The sequence below is a fragment of the Globicephala melas genome, chromosome 9, assembly GCF_963455315.2.
Source record: "Globicephala melas chromosome 9, mGloMel1.2, whole genome shotgun sequence".
Lineage (NCBI taxonomy): Eukaryota > Metazoa > Chordata > Mammalia > Artiodactyla > Delphinidae > Globicephala > Globicephala melas.
This window is the reverse complement of record NC_083322.1, coordinates 58,500,164-58,516,384: the sequence shown is the minus strand read 5'-3', so window position 1 is coordinate 58,516,384 and position 16,221 is coordinate 58,500,164. Positions and strand designations below refer to the sequence as shown.

Below are 16,221 nucleotides of genomic sequence, written 5' to 3'. Positions count from 1 at the left end.
AACCTTATCACCAACAGATTAAAAAAAAGCTCTCCCAGATCCCAATTCAAAGGATCCTGTTGGCCACAGTATGGAGCCTGGTGACTGGGTATTCTGGAAACATCATCAGAGGAAGACAGCTCTTGAACTCAGCTGGAAGGGATTTTACCAAGTGCTCCTGACTGCTGACATCACTGCAAAACTAAAAGGCACTGATCCCTGGGTACATATCTCAAAGCTTAAGAAGGCTCCACCTGATATCTGGTCCTGTACAAACACTGGAGACCTGCAAACCAAACTGACTAGGAAGAGAAGTAGCCAACATCAAGATAGACTGCTTCTACCAAACACCAGATCAAGCCTTCATACCCCTTTCTTTTTCCCTGTCTTTCCTTCACTCTGGCATTGGCCTGGAAAGATAACGCCACCATCTGTTATCTTCCGGGCCATTGTGAAGGGGGATAATCTTTCAGACCGTTGCATTTGTCATCAAAATCTCTGATCTGTCCATGATGCTAGAGACCCCCTAGTCCTCCCTGTGACCAATTATTCTTCTATTCCCAACGTCACCACAAACTATAACTGACTCCCCTTAGAAGGCACTTACAGAGTCCAACTTTTATAGCCAGTGCTTGTTTTAACTTTCTCCACTGATAACTCTACTTGACCAATTAGGCATAAACACCTACACAAACTGTAGTACATTTGCACACTCACATTCTTATGATGATCTAAATCAGATCTTCCCCCAATGATGAAAAGATCTCACCAGCAGCACCCATTTTTGCAAGGAATTTAGAGCAACTTTTTATTTCAGGTTAGGAGATTTACCTCCCAAATGCACTGGAAACCTAACTGACCCTTGTCTTGAATGGGTAAATGCAACAATCCCTTCGAATGAATTCATCGACAGTGCCACGTTAGCGGAAGCGCTTTGTGTCCCCTCAGGATTTACCTTTGTCTGTAGTGGTTATTATTCTCCTTGGGCCTACGAGTGTCTGGATGGCTGGCATATAACTGGGCGATACCTCTTAGGTAACCTAACTGTGCCCCTAACTGTTCACAGGCTGACACAGCTCATTGGTCACCTCTCCTGAATTTACATCATTGAGTTAGAAAAGACCTACCAGAAGGTGCTCATGATTCTGGATTTGCTTCTGTTGGCAGGTCCCTACTTCCCTGGTTCAGAGTGAGTACAAATGAAGCTATGATTAAGAATCTCTCTTTGACTCCTGAAAACATTGCAGAATCCACTTCTAAAGCAAGAGCTGCCCAAGAAAAATCCTTAGACTCTCTGGCCAAGGTTGGTCCTGATAATAGGATAGCCCTTGATTGTCTTTTAGCTGAACTAGGTGTCTGTGCTATGGTCACCACCACCTGTTGTACCCGTATTCACACTTCTGGGGAAGTTGAAACTCAGCTATACAAGATCACTGAGCAAGTCAGTTGGCTTAAGAAAGTGACTACTTCAATGGGGTCTTTCTTTGACTTAACAGATTTTGATCAGTTGGGTCTTGAGGACCATGGCTCCAAAGTGCACTCCAGACACTGGGAATCGTCCTGTGTATAATAATCATAGTAATCTCCCTGGCACGACGCATTCTCACAAAAGCTTTAAATGCATGTTCGCAGCAGCCAACCACCAAGCAAATGATTTCTCTAAGACTGGAATTTCAGAAAAGAAGCAAAGAAAATGACCGATGTAAAAAATGTGAACTTGAACTTGTGACCTGTGAATACCACAGAGAGGATGAGTAAAAAAAAAAACATGAGAACTTCAGAGTGGTAGCTGGGAGTGGTGCTAATGCCTTAAATTTTGATCACATCTCTCAGTAAAGCTAAGAGTCTGATCAAAAGGCAGGAATTGTTATTAAAAAAAAGAGAGAGAGAGAGAGAGAGGGACAACAGGCCCCAAACAGAGTCACTTGTGCTAACCCACATCACCACACTGAGTCTTAATACCTAACTTAATTACAGTTTCAACCTCTCCTGGGTGTAGAGACTTAAACTGGTGTATCCGGAATTACTGATCAGCACTAAGCAGGTAACCTGCCTCACAGACCCTGCCATCCCCTAAAGGAACGTGACCTTGCCACAAACAATCCACTCTTTCCCTAGTAACTTCCTTGTCTTGCTCCCTTCTGCCTACAGCGGTCTTTCATTTTGTAAAGCTCTTCAGAGCTCCTTTCTATCTGCTAGATGGGATGCTACCCAATTCATATTTTGCTGAAAAAAACCCAATATGTTTTTTTTTTTTTTTTTTTTTGCGGTTCACGGGTCTCTCACTGTTGAGGTCTCTGCCGTTGCGGAGCACAGGCTCCGGACACGCAGGCTCAGCGGCCATGGCTCACGGGCCCAGCCGCTCTGCGGCATGTGGGATCCTCCCAGACGGGGGCACGAACCCGCGTCCCCTGCATCGGCAGGAGGACTCTCAACCACTGTGCCACCAGGGAAGCCCCCAATAAGATTTTTAAAATTTACTCAGTTGAATTTTGTTTTCTAACTGAGGTGATGTTTCCAATACCCTCGCCCATCTCCCAAAGCAAAGTTCTACCCAGTTTACTGAGGTAAATGGCTCTGTCTAGGCACAATGTACTTGGGAAAGGGAACATTTGAAGAGAGTATCCTTCTCCTCTCCTATAACTGTTTTGTAACCCAACTTTTCTATCTACTTTAAACTGAAATCTACAACTTGGCCTTCAAATTTTAGTAATTCATATTTCTTTATTTTGAAAAACAAAGGGCTCTCAAAGGAAATGAGTACAATTCCCCCCTTTAAAGTTCATGGCAAAAGATATGAGATTTCATCCTTGCTTGATATGCCAATTACTTTTCAGCAGCATTCGAAAAATATTAAAAAGCTTAAAAGAGGAAGCAGGAAAATCTGTATTCAAAACCTCAAACCTGGCCTTTACAAAGTCCCTGGGTGGTCCATATTTGCATTGGGAGATTTAGTTTGGCATTTTAACTTAGGTAAATAGACTCTCACTTTCCTCTGAGCCTGAAAACATTCAAAGACAGAGGATCCTCTTTCGGAGCCAGTGGTAACCTATACCTTCTGAAAGTGAACAAAGTCACACTTTTCAAGGAAACAAGCAGAGAAGTTTTCTGTCATTCTTTCTCCCACAAAATACACACCAATTCCCACAACCCCTTCCTATTTTGATACTAATGGGGGGGATGGTGAAACAGGAGACACGCTTCGTTTTAAAAGGGGACACTGTCAAAACACACATTCCCCACAGGGCCTTCTACCCTTTCAGCCACCCAAACCCAGCAACGACTAAAATCCCACAAGCTGATTCTGAGACAGAATCCCATGATCATCCTCTCCACATGGGCCCACTATAACATTCAACAACTCGATCAACTTTTAAAGGCTTACATATGTGCACAACAGGATCTAAACTACTTTCAAAAGGAGAGAACTTCATTCCATTTCAATTACTAAAACCTCCAGCTTGTCAAACAAAGAAATGGGTACTATTTCAAGTTAGAGCGGGAAAATCGTACCCTACAAGGGAAACCATAGGCAAAGGATATAAAATATTGTCATCATTTATTCATTAGAGCTATTTAAAATACATGTGTTACTCTTGGTTTCACTCTAGATATTAGCATAAAATAGAAATCTGACAAATGTATCAAAATTTCCCCTCCCCCTCCCAGAAAGGAACCCAAGTACTGCCCTGCTCAGAGTGTCAGATCAAAGCCAGATCAAAAGAATCAGACCAAGGGACTCCTAAAGGAAAACACAAGACTCAAACCATCCTACACGTCACTTCTAGAATGAAAGATTATTTTCCTCAAGACTGCCCTGCCCCCAGCAGAAATGTTCAATGTGATCCTGATTCAGGAAGGCAAGGCTTCCAGAATTCTAGGCATTACCAAGCCCACGTCCATATTGGGCCCAGACGTGCAATTGCGGCTACATTTAAGGAAGTGAATGTTTTACTGAACACATTAAAATAATCCACGGGGGAAAGAATTAAATCTTATAATAAAAGGAAAATTAAGTGGGATTTATTCTGGCTAATATTTCAGGTCAACAAAGCTTGTTGAAATCTACCACGTGTAAGACCCTCTGCTGAAAGATACAAAGGATGCCTCAGGGAGCCCAGTGTCTTGAAGTGGAAGGAGGCAGGTACATAGCATAATTCACTTGTTAAAAGCATACCTTTGGTTCAAAGCAGGGCAAGATCACACAAGTCCCTGAGAAGAGAAGGCTAGAGAGTGAGATCATGGCTGTTGAATAATAAAAAGTATCTTCCACGCATTGAGCATGTACCACATATTGGACCCAGTACTCTCATTATCTGCAATCCTTACAACAATTTTGCAAGCCAAGTATTGTTATCCCCATTTCACAGATGAAGAAACTGAGGCTCACAGAGGCAGTCAGTGGAATAGCAGGCTTTTTCTTTCCTTTCCCTTATGCTGCCTTATAAGTGTTATGCTCTTCTTATCTTGTAGAAGACCAAAGAAATGGACTTAAATTACAGCAGGGAAGATTTCAATAGAAAACCAGAACATCTAAAGCAGGGCTTCTTAACCTGGGCTGTTCTGTGCATTGTAAGCTGTCCAGCGGCACCCTGATCCTTCCCACTACAGATGCCTACAGCCACCCTCTCTCCCCAAATGCGATAACCAAAAATGTCTCCAGACATTGCCAAACGTCCCCTGGGAAGGACAATCACTCCTGGCTGAGAACCAGTCATCTAAAAACACTGGAATGGACAGATCTCTTCCTGTAAATCCCTAAACAGAAGAAAGACAACTATGCATACAGTCACCTGCCTGAGGGCAAGAGATGGGACCAGTGGCTCTGCTGTTCTTTCTGGCCCTGCCACCTTGAGTTTGAGCCACACGGACGAAGGCCATGGACCCGACTCCCGGCACTGGCCCCGCAGTGACCTGTAACACACAGCACCTGTGCTAGATAAATATGTGCTCTTCAAACTGGCATTGTGTGCCGCTGGCATCCATGAGGCTTTCTAAAGAGCATGCAGGAATGTTGTTATGAGCTAATAACATCGTAATTTCGAGATCCAGAACTTCTGTCTGTAGGCTTTCCAAAAACTGACCAACCAGAGAACACACCTGTGGTTGTACGATCATTCAGGGCCTCCTTTCCCACCTCCATTACCAGGGGAAAAAAAAAGGAAACCCAAATCTTACTGTGATGCTTGACCACAGGGTATAAAAATACCCTTTTGTTGAAGAGCTTCTTCAGGTACTTTTTAAACAGAGGTTGGTATAGCACTTAGATTTTAATTTGGATTCAAAGAATGATGTCATCGTTTTATTTTTAAATGTCAAAGTTTACAATATTATGGAAATTACATTCATTGTGATTCTTTAAACTAACAATAAAAATGTTAGATACCAACCTAAAATGTGTGGGGGTGAGGGAGCAGTAAACTTTTTAAAAACCTTCAGAGGCTACAGGAGAGAAAAAAGCTTGAAGCATAATGAAGCACCCTGGTGTCTGTTCCCAGGCCAATCTGCTGATCAAAAGCAGCCATCCTCTACAGTGCCTGAGACTCATTTTTATTATAAAGAATGCTCTTGACTCTAACATAAATTTCTGCTTTATGTGTTTGCCACACTGATGGCATTAGCTGGTCTGTACCCAAAAATGGATCGCCGGATTGACACGAACCGAAAACTAAAGGACACGTAGGTCATCTGGTAAAAAGAGGTCCCCCCAGGACTAAGTACCAAGTTAGTGTTCCAGATCACGACGCAGCCACTATATCAAGTAAGCCCCAGAACACCGCACAGCTTACAACTCAGCTCTGAAGTAAGTTCATTTTTGCAACGAATAACGTCTTGCAGCTACCCCGGCAAAACCAACCAATCAATTCTCTGGGCTTGGATGCAGACTGCTATGCATTTGCTGCTCAGCAAGATACCTGGGCACACCTGAGAATCAGATGTGTGGGGCATGAGCACACACCTCAAGGGAAAGCAGGGCCCGCTTATCCTCTGCCACGCTGAGAAATGTCTAATTTTCTTGTTCCCGTTTGATAACACATTTAGGCTTTTCCTATCAGCATGGGAGAGTGTTCTTGAGGAACTCTGTCCTGCCACAATAAAAAGCTACACTAAACAGTACTTTTAGGCGTCCCACATAGAGAAACAATGAAATATGTCGGGAAGAGAATAAACAGGCTTTGGACTCTGGCCAACCTACATTTGAAACCCAGCCCTTCTACTAACTGGCCTCATGTGGCCTTGACCGAGTGCCTTAATGTTTCCAATCATCTGATTCCTTGTTTGTCAAAAGCAGATAAAAATGTCAGCCTTACAGGGATGTTGGGAAGATTCGATGAACCCTAAGTGTGAAAAGGGTAAGTGCCTAGTGAATGGCGAGCAGTGCTAGGGCTGCCTGAGGTCCTCGAGACCTCACCTGGTTGCAGCATGCATGAGTATATGTTGTACTTGGACCTGGGCACTCTAGCATGCCTCTGTAGCGAAATACCAGCAATGTCCTGATAGCCAAGAACATTTTTTCTTGGCTGGTTCTAACAGGATAGTTTGCCTTGTTTCCAACGCATTTCAGCAGAATGGCCTCTGCTCCTCCCCCTTCCTAAACAGTGCACTTGAACCAGTGGTTCTTAATCTCTTTTTAGTCACAAATACCCAGTCTTTCCCTAGAAAGCTGCATTTAGCACAAATGCATAAAATTTTGCATCAATTATATCGGGTTCGATGACCACCTGAAAACTCTCATATGCCTGCCCTCCATGGTGCCTATGACTCCTGCTTAAGAAGACCCCTCTAGTGCTTCCCTGGTGGCGCAGTGGTTGAGAGTCCGCCTGCCGACGTAGGGGACGCGGGTTCGTGCCCCGGTCCGGGAGGATCCCGCATGCCGCGGAGCGGCTGGGTCCGTGAGCCATGGCCACTGAGCCTGCGCGTCTGGAGCCTGTGCTCCGCAATGGGAGAGGCCACAACAGTGAGAGGCCCGCGTACCGCAAAAAAAAAAAGAAGACTCCTCTAAACAAAGACTCAGGAGATGCTTTATAAACTTGTGGCTCCTCAGCTGGCACCTCGGTAGTGGCGTCTATGTTACAGTGTAAGCTTCACGCTGACAGCCTGGTGCCAGGCTTCCTAAAGAGAAGCAAACGAAACAAGTACTGGGTACCAACGAAGAGCTCCCAGTCAAGAGGACTCATCTTTTACACGGACCTGGGCAATGGTTTATAAATTTCAGAGTAATGAGAGTGGAGTTAACTTTAGTTAATTCTCAAAAGAAGTAAACCCTAGAAGTTCACGGTCCCAGCAAAGTCCCCAAAAGAACATACTTTCTCACATTTTCTAGGGAATGTAGAAGACGCAACAGTTTCTAGTAAAAGGGATCCCTGATCAGTGGAACAACTATTTACATGGTATTTGAGATCCACAAAGTATTATGGGGAATTACTAGTTTCACTAAGGAGACAGAACGAAGGCAATATGACTTCAAAAGAGCTATGGTCCTACGTTGGTTTTGCCATATCATCCACGCCTACCAATCAACTGGCAAAAAAGTATGGCTACACTTAAGGCTTCAAAGAAACTGCAATGGCTCACAAGGAAAATGGGCAACACACCCAAAAGAAACAGACAAGCTCAGCTTTTTTGTTTCTCATAGGGAACGCTAGCTAAAATGGATGACTACTGGTTTTAGAGTCAGACCTGATTTGAATCCTACCTCTGCTATGTATTAAGTATATCACTTAACTCAGTTTTTCATCATCTGTAAAATATGGATAATAATGTCTACTTCATAAGATTAATATAGGGATTGAAATGAGATAACATAAGAGCCTGGTATTCAATATATGAAAATTAACCAATATAAACTGTCCTATAGAAGAGTACAGGCAGATTGCCCAGGTTCAAATCCTGGCTCTACAACTTATTAGCCGAGCAATTTTCAGAAAGTTACTTGACATCCTCGTGTCTTAGTTTCCTTGCCTGTCAAATAGGATTACGAATAATATCTACCTCATCAGGTTTTTGTGAGGATTAAAGAAGTTAATACATGAGAAGTAGTTTAAAGTGCAATGCCTGGTCAAGTGCTCAGTACATTTTAGTAAATGTATTGGTAATGTAATACATTCAGCAAAGGCAGCGCAATACATTTAGGAAATGTACTGAGCACTGCTAAAGTGCTCGGAATATTATTATCAACCTTTGTTTTATTTGATGGGGCAAAGTATGGGGAGAACAAGGTGATGAAAGAATATACTTAAGTTTGCAATGCATGTGTGTGACCTTTATATTTGATGCTATTAGGTGACAGAAGGAAACAAGGTGACCAGGGAGGATGAGTGGCCCACTGATGTAACTGTTGATGAAGCCTGTACACATTTGTCTGTGCTAAGAGACGTGGCTGCGTTTAAAAACTTGGCATGTATTTTACAAGACTCGTCTACATGGTTGTTCTGAATATGAACAGAGCAGCACCCAGGCTTTATCTCCAAGAATTACTTGACTCAGCACTGGAGTCAAGGAAAAGGCTCATTTATTAAATGTAGACTCTGGAAGGAATCTTTGGGGAAGTAGGAGGGGTGGGAACAAAGTTCATAGAGCCCCGTCTTAGACATGAAACATGATGAGAAATGCCTGATGACTTCTTCTTACTATCTCAGTTCATTAGAAACTAGGGGCCAGGGACCACCACTTGTGAGAACTCTGCTCCACTTTTCTGTCGGTTGAGTTTATCTTCTCTGCCCATATCTCTAGCGGTGATTGTACCTAATGATATAGACCTGTAACACCAAAAAAGCTTCAGGACTTATTTCTAGTAGGAGAGAAGGAAAGGCTGGGTGTGGGGAGGGGCTGAACCATCCCTCTCCTCCAGGGCACTGTGCAGGAGCTCAGCAACCCTGAGGTCCAAGAGAGAGGAAGCAGGTGCATCAGTGCCTGACACAGGGAAGAAAAAGAGAGATGTGGAAGATGTTATGGGCCAAAAATGGGGCCCAGAGCTGCACAGGCTGAAAAAAGCCTGCATTGGGCCCCCAACTATATTAATTAAACATACCAATGATGATGCTAGAAGATTTTTTAAAGAAATGGCTCTTGGAGCACTGGATCCTCAAACCTTAAGAAAGACTGGGAGTTGGCTCCTATGAAGAGAACATTTGATGACTTAGTGGTAGCAATGTACGATTTTATTTTACTAAGAAACATAGTGAGAAGAGCAGAGTTTGGGTCCTTTTTTTCCATGCCGAAACTTGCACTGAGTGCAAATTTCAAATTTACTAATACTGATCAACGTGTTTCTCTATAATTTCCGCAGTGAAAATGTATACAAAGGCAGTCACCCCTATCTGTGCTAATATTACCCATATGATGTCTTCTGCAGCTACCATGCTTTACTGTTGGTTATGCTTTCTGCTAATCTGGAATATTCAGAAGCAATTTTGCACAACCCTGAACTACAATAAGTCTACAATGCTCATTTGAAAGGCATTCCAGGCAAGAAAATGGCTGGCTACTTGTTCTGCCCCTTACCTAGATGCGGGCGAGTCCAGGATAACGAATATATTCCATCTGCTGCAGTTTGCTGAGCCTCTAATTTCCTAAGTAATTTCCTGTCCTGATCCTGGGTTTCTGTTCATCCTTATTACAAGTCATGAGACTTCCCGCACACTCAGTTCCCATCAGTGTCGCCAGGGTCACTGACCTTATGATGACGACGCACGGATTTATAAGGCCAGAGCGATGCGGTAGTGGGAGTGGGGGAAGGAGAGGCACGCGGCCGCGAAGGTGTTTACTAAAACACATCCCCCAGCCACACTTTTTTTTTGCAGCAGTGAGAGAAACTGGCACCTTCTTGCGTGTGTTTAATTAATGCCTTGCTGGAAGTATATTCGCTTCCTTCGACTTGGCGGATAGCAACAGCATCTAAGAGCTTTGCAGACAGCTTAAAATGTACTCAAACAGCATCCATTCCCCTCTCTCTGCAGCTCCCCCCTCCCTCGGGGGCCGTCAGCTGGTTGCCCTGAGGGGTGCGGATTTCACTGCCGCTAACCTTCTGCTCCCCAGGAGAAAACCGAGGCGGGGCGCACTGGGACGCCCCTCTCCAGCCCACAAGGTGATGACACCACTACTCACTCTTTCTCATCTGCCCTCACCTCCTGGCTCAGCCGGGAGAGCCGCAGCAAGGGGCTGCCGCTGCCGGGGGAGGTGGGGGGGGCGGGGTTTGGCCGCTTTCGGGCGCCGCGGAGCACGCAGGAGCCCGGGGAGGGGGCCGAGGCCAAGGTCCGGCTGCGGCTGCCGCGGCCGCACTACTGCCCAGCGCCTCCAGAAGCCGACAACCCGGGGGCGGGAGGGTTGAGGAGGGGCGCGGAGGCGCTGGCCCAGGGAGCGCGACCCCCCCCCCTCCCGTTTACCTGGACGCGGTCGGCGGCGGCGGCGGCGGAACTGCGCTCGAGAGCGCGGCCACGGCTCCCCGGCGGCGGCGGCGCTCGTGCGCTTCCCGAGGGCGGCGGTCCCGGCGCGCGCAGGATGTGCTGTCTCACGCTGCGCCGGCCGCTCGGCTCACGCTCCTCCGGGACCTACAGCACTTCCTCCCTCTCCGGAGCCTGACACTGACAGCTCCCTGCGAGCTCCCAGTCTGCGGCTCGCCCCGCCCCCGGCCCACGCCCTCCACGCCCCGCGCTCCTCCCGCGGGAGGGCCCTCCGCACCCGGGATCGCGACGAGCGGGGTAGCTCCGGCCCAGAGGCTGATGGCAGCAGCGGACCTGGGGAGGTCTATCCGTCTACCCCTGTGCCACCGGTAGGACTCGCCTAAGTGGCTGCAAACGGAAGAGCTTCAGTGTTGTGAGAGCTCCTGCCGACATGGAACAACTTTCACTCCCTGACAACTACTTTAGGTTATTTAAACAGAAATAGAGAAAGCTCAGATCCATCTGTTACGCACAAAGACTTATAGATTTAGCCTTAATTTTTCCCAGAGGAAAAAATATATATTCAGCTTGTCTCCACAACATTGCTTCTTAAAGTCCTAGCTTTTTAAAATCTGGATAGCAAAATATCCTCCATATGCTAAGTGAAATAAGTCTGACAGAGAAACACAAAGACTGTATGATATCACTTGTATATGGAATCTTAAAATTACGAGGAACTAGTGAATATAACAAAGGAGCAGACGCACAGATATAGAGAAGAAATTAGTGGTCAGTGGGGAGAGGGAAGGGGGAGGGGCGTTATAGGGGTAGGGGATTAAGAGGTACAAACTATCATGTATAAAATAAGCTGCAAGGATATATTGTACAACACAGGGAATATAGCCAATATTTTATAACTGTAAATGGAGTATACCTTTAAAAATTGTGAATCACTATATTGCACACCTGTAACATAATATTGTGTAACCAAGCAGAACCGAACGGGCCTTCCCAGGGACAGACCCCTCCCCCATATCCTCTGTTTTAGCTCCTCTGTGAAGTGCCTAGGTAACAGTATCTGATGCACATTTCCTGAGTTGTTTTAGAGATGCTAAAACCCCCAGGTGGAAGACATTAACTAGTTAACTACTCAACGACCAAGAGCACGCAGCCCCCAGGCCTATTGGCGCCTAAGGACAACCTCAAAACCGAAGGTTAACCCCTGTGACACCGCCCTGTTACCTCACCATTAACCAATCAGAGAATTGTGCACGCGCTGATGAGGTACCCTGGGGCTCCCCTCCCTCACCTTGCCTTTAAGAATACTTTGCTGAAACCCATTGGGGATTTCAGGCTTTTTGAGCATTAGCTTTCCCAGACTCCTCGTATTGTGCCTTATAATAAACGCTGACCTTTCTTTCCTTCACCACAACCAGCTGTCAGTAGGTTGGCTTTACTCTGCGCGGGCAAGCAGACCCAAGTTTGGTTCAGAACGATTGTATACCAACTATACTTCAATTTTTTAAAAAAACACATATGAAAAAGAAAAAAAATTTAATAAAAATCTGGGTAACCATTCTTGGACTCCCCCAAAGCTGCCATAACAGCCGAGTTTTAAGGCCCAGAAATGGATTAGGGGATTCTAATTGATGCAGGTTTGGCACCATTTTTAGGTAAGCTTTTCATCATGTTTCTTAGATATCTGTGGGGTCACTGTACACATTAGAATGAAAGTAGAGAGCAAGGACTATATCTCATTCACTGCGGTATCCCCAATATCTACAATGTTTGATGCATAAACGGGTGCTCAATAAATATTCATGAATTTATTTAATTGACAAGTACTACAGTATTTTCAAAATAAATATAGATCTGATTGGGAATACGATATCATACCTATCTATAAAATGGCCTTCCTTGTTCCAATTTTGCCTTGCTGACAAATGATTGCGAGCATAAGTATGGCTAAAAAAAGAGAGTTAAGATGTCTTTAGTTAGAAGGAATTCAAACTATTCCAGAAGAAAAATTCTATGAAACAAATACTTGCCACTGCCGTGTATTAGACACTTAACACGTCAAACTCTACAGATATTTTCCTTTAAAATTTTTCAGTAACGCTATGTAACAGATACAGTGCCGCGCCCACAGGAAAGGAATCTGAGTCTCAAAGAAGTTAACTACCTTGCCTGAACTCCACAGCTACTGAGTGATTCACCTGAGGTCAGAATCCGTGTCCACCTGACTTCACAGCTTATACATTCCCACTTGGTATTACTGTCTCTCCACTATGAGGGTTGATGAATGTCCACTACCTGCAAAGCATTGTGTTACGTGAGGAGTTTCAGATGGTCCAAAAGTGAGGAGAATATAATCCCTTTTCACAAGTAAGGTTAAAATCCAGTTGAAGGTGGAAAAAGAGATAAAGACAACATATAATTAAAGACAAACCATAAGGAAATGGTCAAAGCCGTACAATGTGTTAAGAGTACTCAAATAAGAGCCCATCTGGTATGAGTGGGGGAGATTGTAGGAGGAAATTAGAATTATGAATATGGATAATATTTGAAATGGGTAGGTAAGGTTTTTAACAGTAGAAATGAAGAAGGGAGAACATTTTCAGGCATAAACAAAGCTCCAAAGAAGAGAAAGCACTATGTATACTTAGTAAATGTTGAGTGAGCCAGCTTTTTGGAGCATAACAGACTCATAGGGGAGCAGATTTGGGCCTTAAGAGATGCTGAAGAGCAGACAATGGAGTACCACGATTACAGATATTTGAGCAGGAAATGACGCTTGAGGAGAGTCATCTGAGGGTATCTAAGTATAGGGGACTGGAACAAGCAAAGGCTGAAGAGACCAATTGGAAGTTCATTGTAAAAATCCAGGCCAGGATTAAGAAGGTCTAAATTTGTCAATCGTATTCATCACGAAGAGCTTGAAATACATGCCTGGCACAAATTAAACCCTCAGTAAAAAGCAGTTGTAATTATTTTTATTATGTACTCAGACATAGTACAGATATTGGGTGTGGGACTGGAAATGAATAAGAAATAAATGGTCTCTATATTCCAGAGACTCAAAATCTAAAGAAAAGACACCACTGGCTTTAACACCAAGCAGACTAAGAAAAGCAGAACAATTAAAAGCATTTGCCATGAGAGATCGAGAAGGAGAAAATGCATTCCACTTGGGAATTTTTGTTATCTGGAAGGTCTTGTTGAAGAGGTTCTGGGTGTTTGTGTTTAGTTAGATGCAAATTTTGACATATGGTGATATGCACTTGAGAATGAGGTTAGAAAACAGGCACAAAAAAAGGTATAGACCTTATGTTTATTGATAGATCTTAATTTTTTAGAGCATTCTAGGTTTACAAAAAAATTGTGCAGAAGGTACAGAGAGTTCCCACATACCCCTGACAAATTATAAACTGGTCATTGCAACTAACCTGTTTCACCTCTTAATCTAGCTATTGCTTCAAAGTTTGAAAGAAGGTCTTCAAGAACAGATTAAATGGCTACCAAAGAACATAATGGGCAAATTCCTAACTTGCTATAGCCATCAGGAGGTTGCTTTAGTGCCTCCAGAGAGACAGTGGTGTGGCTAAGCTCCCCAGTTCTGGAATTAGACTGTCTGGGTGTGAACTTGTCTACCACTTACTGCTTTTATATATTTGTACACGTTACTAGACTCCTCGAAGACCCACGTCTCCTAGAAGGAAAAAAGGGGCAATGAGTTAATCCATGTGAAGCACTTGACACAGTCCCTAGCATGTAATTACAAATGCTCAATAAATCTTAGCTATCGTTTGCCATAATTAATCTAGCCTGCATGAAAAGTACAAAAAGTAGAGCTTTGTACCCTCTAAATTCAGTGTCCAATCTTGACATAACCAGACTTGAGGTCAGACCTTAGAGTCACTACTAGCCTTCAAGACAGATTCCTTTGCCTTTGTGCACCTGTCATTCATTAGTGCTGAATACAGGCAGGGTCCCTCAGCTGGCTCCTTTGTCTGACTCACTCTCCTAGGGCCCCACTTCACACAGGTTCCAACCGAACTTTTGTACACCAGATGCCCTCACATCTGCCAGAGAATCTCCTCTGGAAGTTATTCCTCAGTTAATTATATCTTGGTTGCAGGAGATAAACTGAAAATCCACCTCAGTGGTCCAAAGGCTCTAAAAATACAGAAAAGAAATGAGCCATCCGAATCAGCTATTAAAAATGAAGGGGTCCCAAAGGAGAAAAAATGCTTGAAAATGTTCTCTAGTTAGGATGACATGTGCTCTACATCATGTTCAAAATAAAAACCTGTGAGGAAACTAAAGCACTGCCCAATGTCATACACAGTTTTGTATGGGATATATACCAGGTAGGATATATTTTATGTATTTTTCTATTATATGACTGAGGTTGGTCTGTTTGTGCCAAATCAAAACAATAATAGATGTCCCGAAACAGGTGCATTATTAGTGTCTGAAGATTTATTAGAAATTAAAGAGTGACTTATGGGGAAGTCAGTGATTCCAGTGTCTAAAGCAACTCCTGCTTTTTGTCTTCTGGACACTTTTCATCAAGGGACATTGCTTATGTTTTTATATAGTAGGTGCAAAAACCCTGCAATAAATAAATACACACACAAAATTTGCCTTCAGTTTTGGAAGAATGAATTCAGAGGTGTCTGCTGTATAGCTTTAGATTTCTCTAAATGCTTTTTGAATAACTTCCAAGTACAACACCAATTCTACTATAATTACCTATATTTGTAATATAATTGTATTATAATCACCCATACTTCCACCTCCTTCACTGTTGCCACCATGTGTCTTTGCCCCTCCCCTTCCTCCTTACATTTCCTTCCATCAGCTTTTCTTTTGAGGACGATGCTAAGCCAAAATGCATATGTTTTTAACAATCAATCATTAAATACAACCATGAAAATATCTATACAGAAAAAATAGAAATCTTTGGATCTTAAAAAAATTGTTTTAAGCACTTATATGTATGGAGGAAAATCCAATGATTATAAAACATAAATTATTTATGTCATTTTAAATTCACATTTCATCAGTGTCTAAATATAAATCTTTATTTTTTCCAGCTGTGAAATCAGTATCTACATTCTTCCTTGTGTTCTACCTCGTTACATGTTATTTCAAATTTCTATTTCTAGGAATCAAATAACCTACCTTGCCAAAAGAAATTAAACCACAATTTTGGTAAATTACATCTCTAGATTATTTCCTAGAAACATATTTTCATAGTTCTTGTAATTGCTCCTTGGAAAGATTGATCCTAATAGCTCTCCCAACGCTTTAAAAAAGTCATCTGTGTTTTTTAAAATAAATAATTACATATGTATAATAATTACAATGTATCAATATACATTGATACTATGTGCCTTTAACCAGAAAGTCTGAGCATTTTTTACCGGTGCTTCATTATTTGTTATTTCTCATGTGCTAACTCTGAATATCAGGACCATTTGAGAAGTGAAATCTAAATATTTTATGTATTTTAGAATACAAATTTCGTATATTACGTTTCTCACTCCTCTTCCTTCATATGCTTACTTCATTATAGAGTTATACTTTAAGAGGGATTATAAAACACACCTTATAAAATACAATTTTCTAGTATTAAAGGCATGTATAAATCAGATTACATTGAAGTCAAGAACATAGGCTCTGGAGTCAGGCATACCTGGGTTAAGACTAGTGCCTATGATTCACTAGCTGTGTGATTCTGTGCAAATTGCTTAAACCTTTAAGCCTCAACGTCTTTACCTGTAAAACGGGCATCATAGGGCCCATCTCTTAAGATTTTAATAAGAACTAAATGAGATGATGCTTATAAAGAACT

At 43.0% G+C, this 16,221-nt stretch overlaps 1 protein-coding gene across 4 annotated transcripts in view; it reads right to left on the bottom strand.

Moving 5' to 3' along the window:
* Positions 1 to 10,574, bottom strand: part of DYNC1I1 (dynein cytoplasmic 1 intermediate chain 1) — a 335,916-nt gene extending 325,342 nt beyond the window's left edge. For 2 of the 4 annotated variants that reach the window (XM_060304623.1, XM_060304625.1), the window contains exon 1: positions 10,365 to 10,574. The gene's annotated coding sequence lies outside the window, so the exon portion shown is untranslated. The remainder of the gene's footprint in view (positions 1 to 10,364) is intronic. The other 2 variants (XM_030857238.2, XM_030857237.2) reach the window with 2 other exon arrangements.
* Positions 10,575 to 16,221: the final 5,647 nt, after the last annotated feature.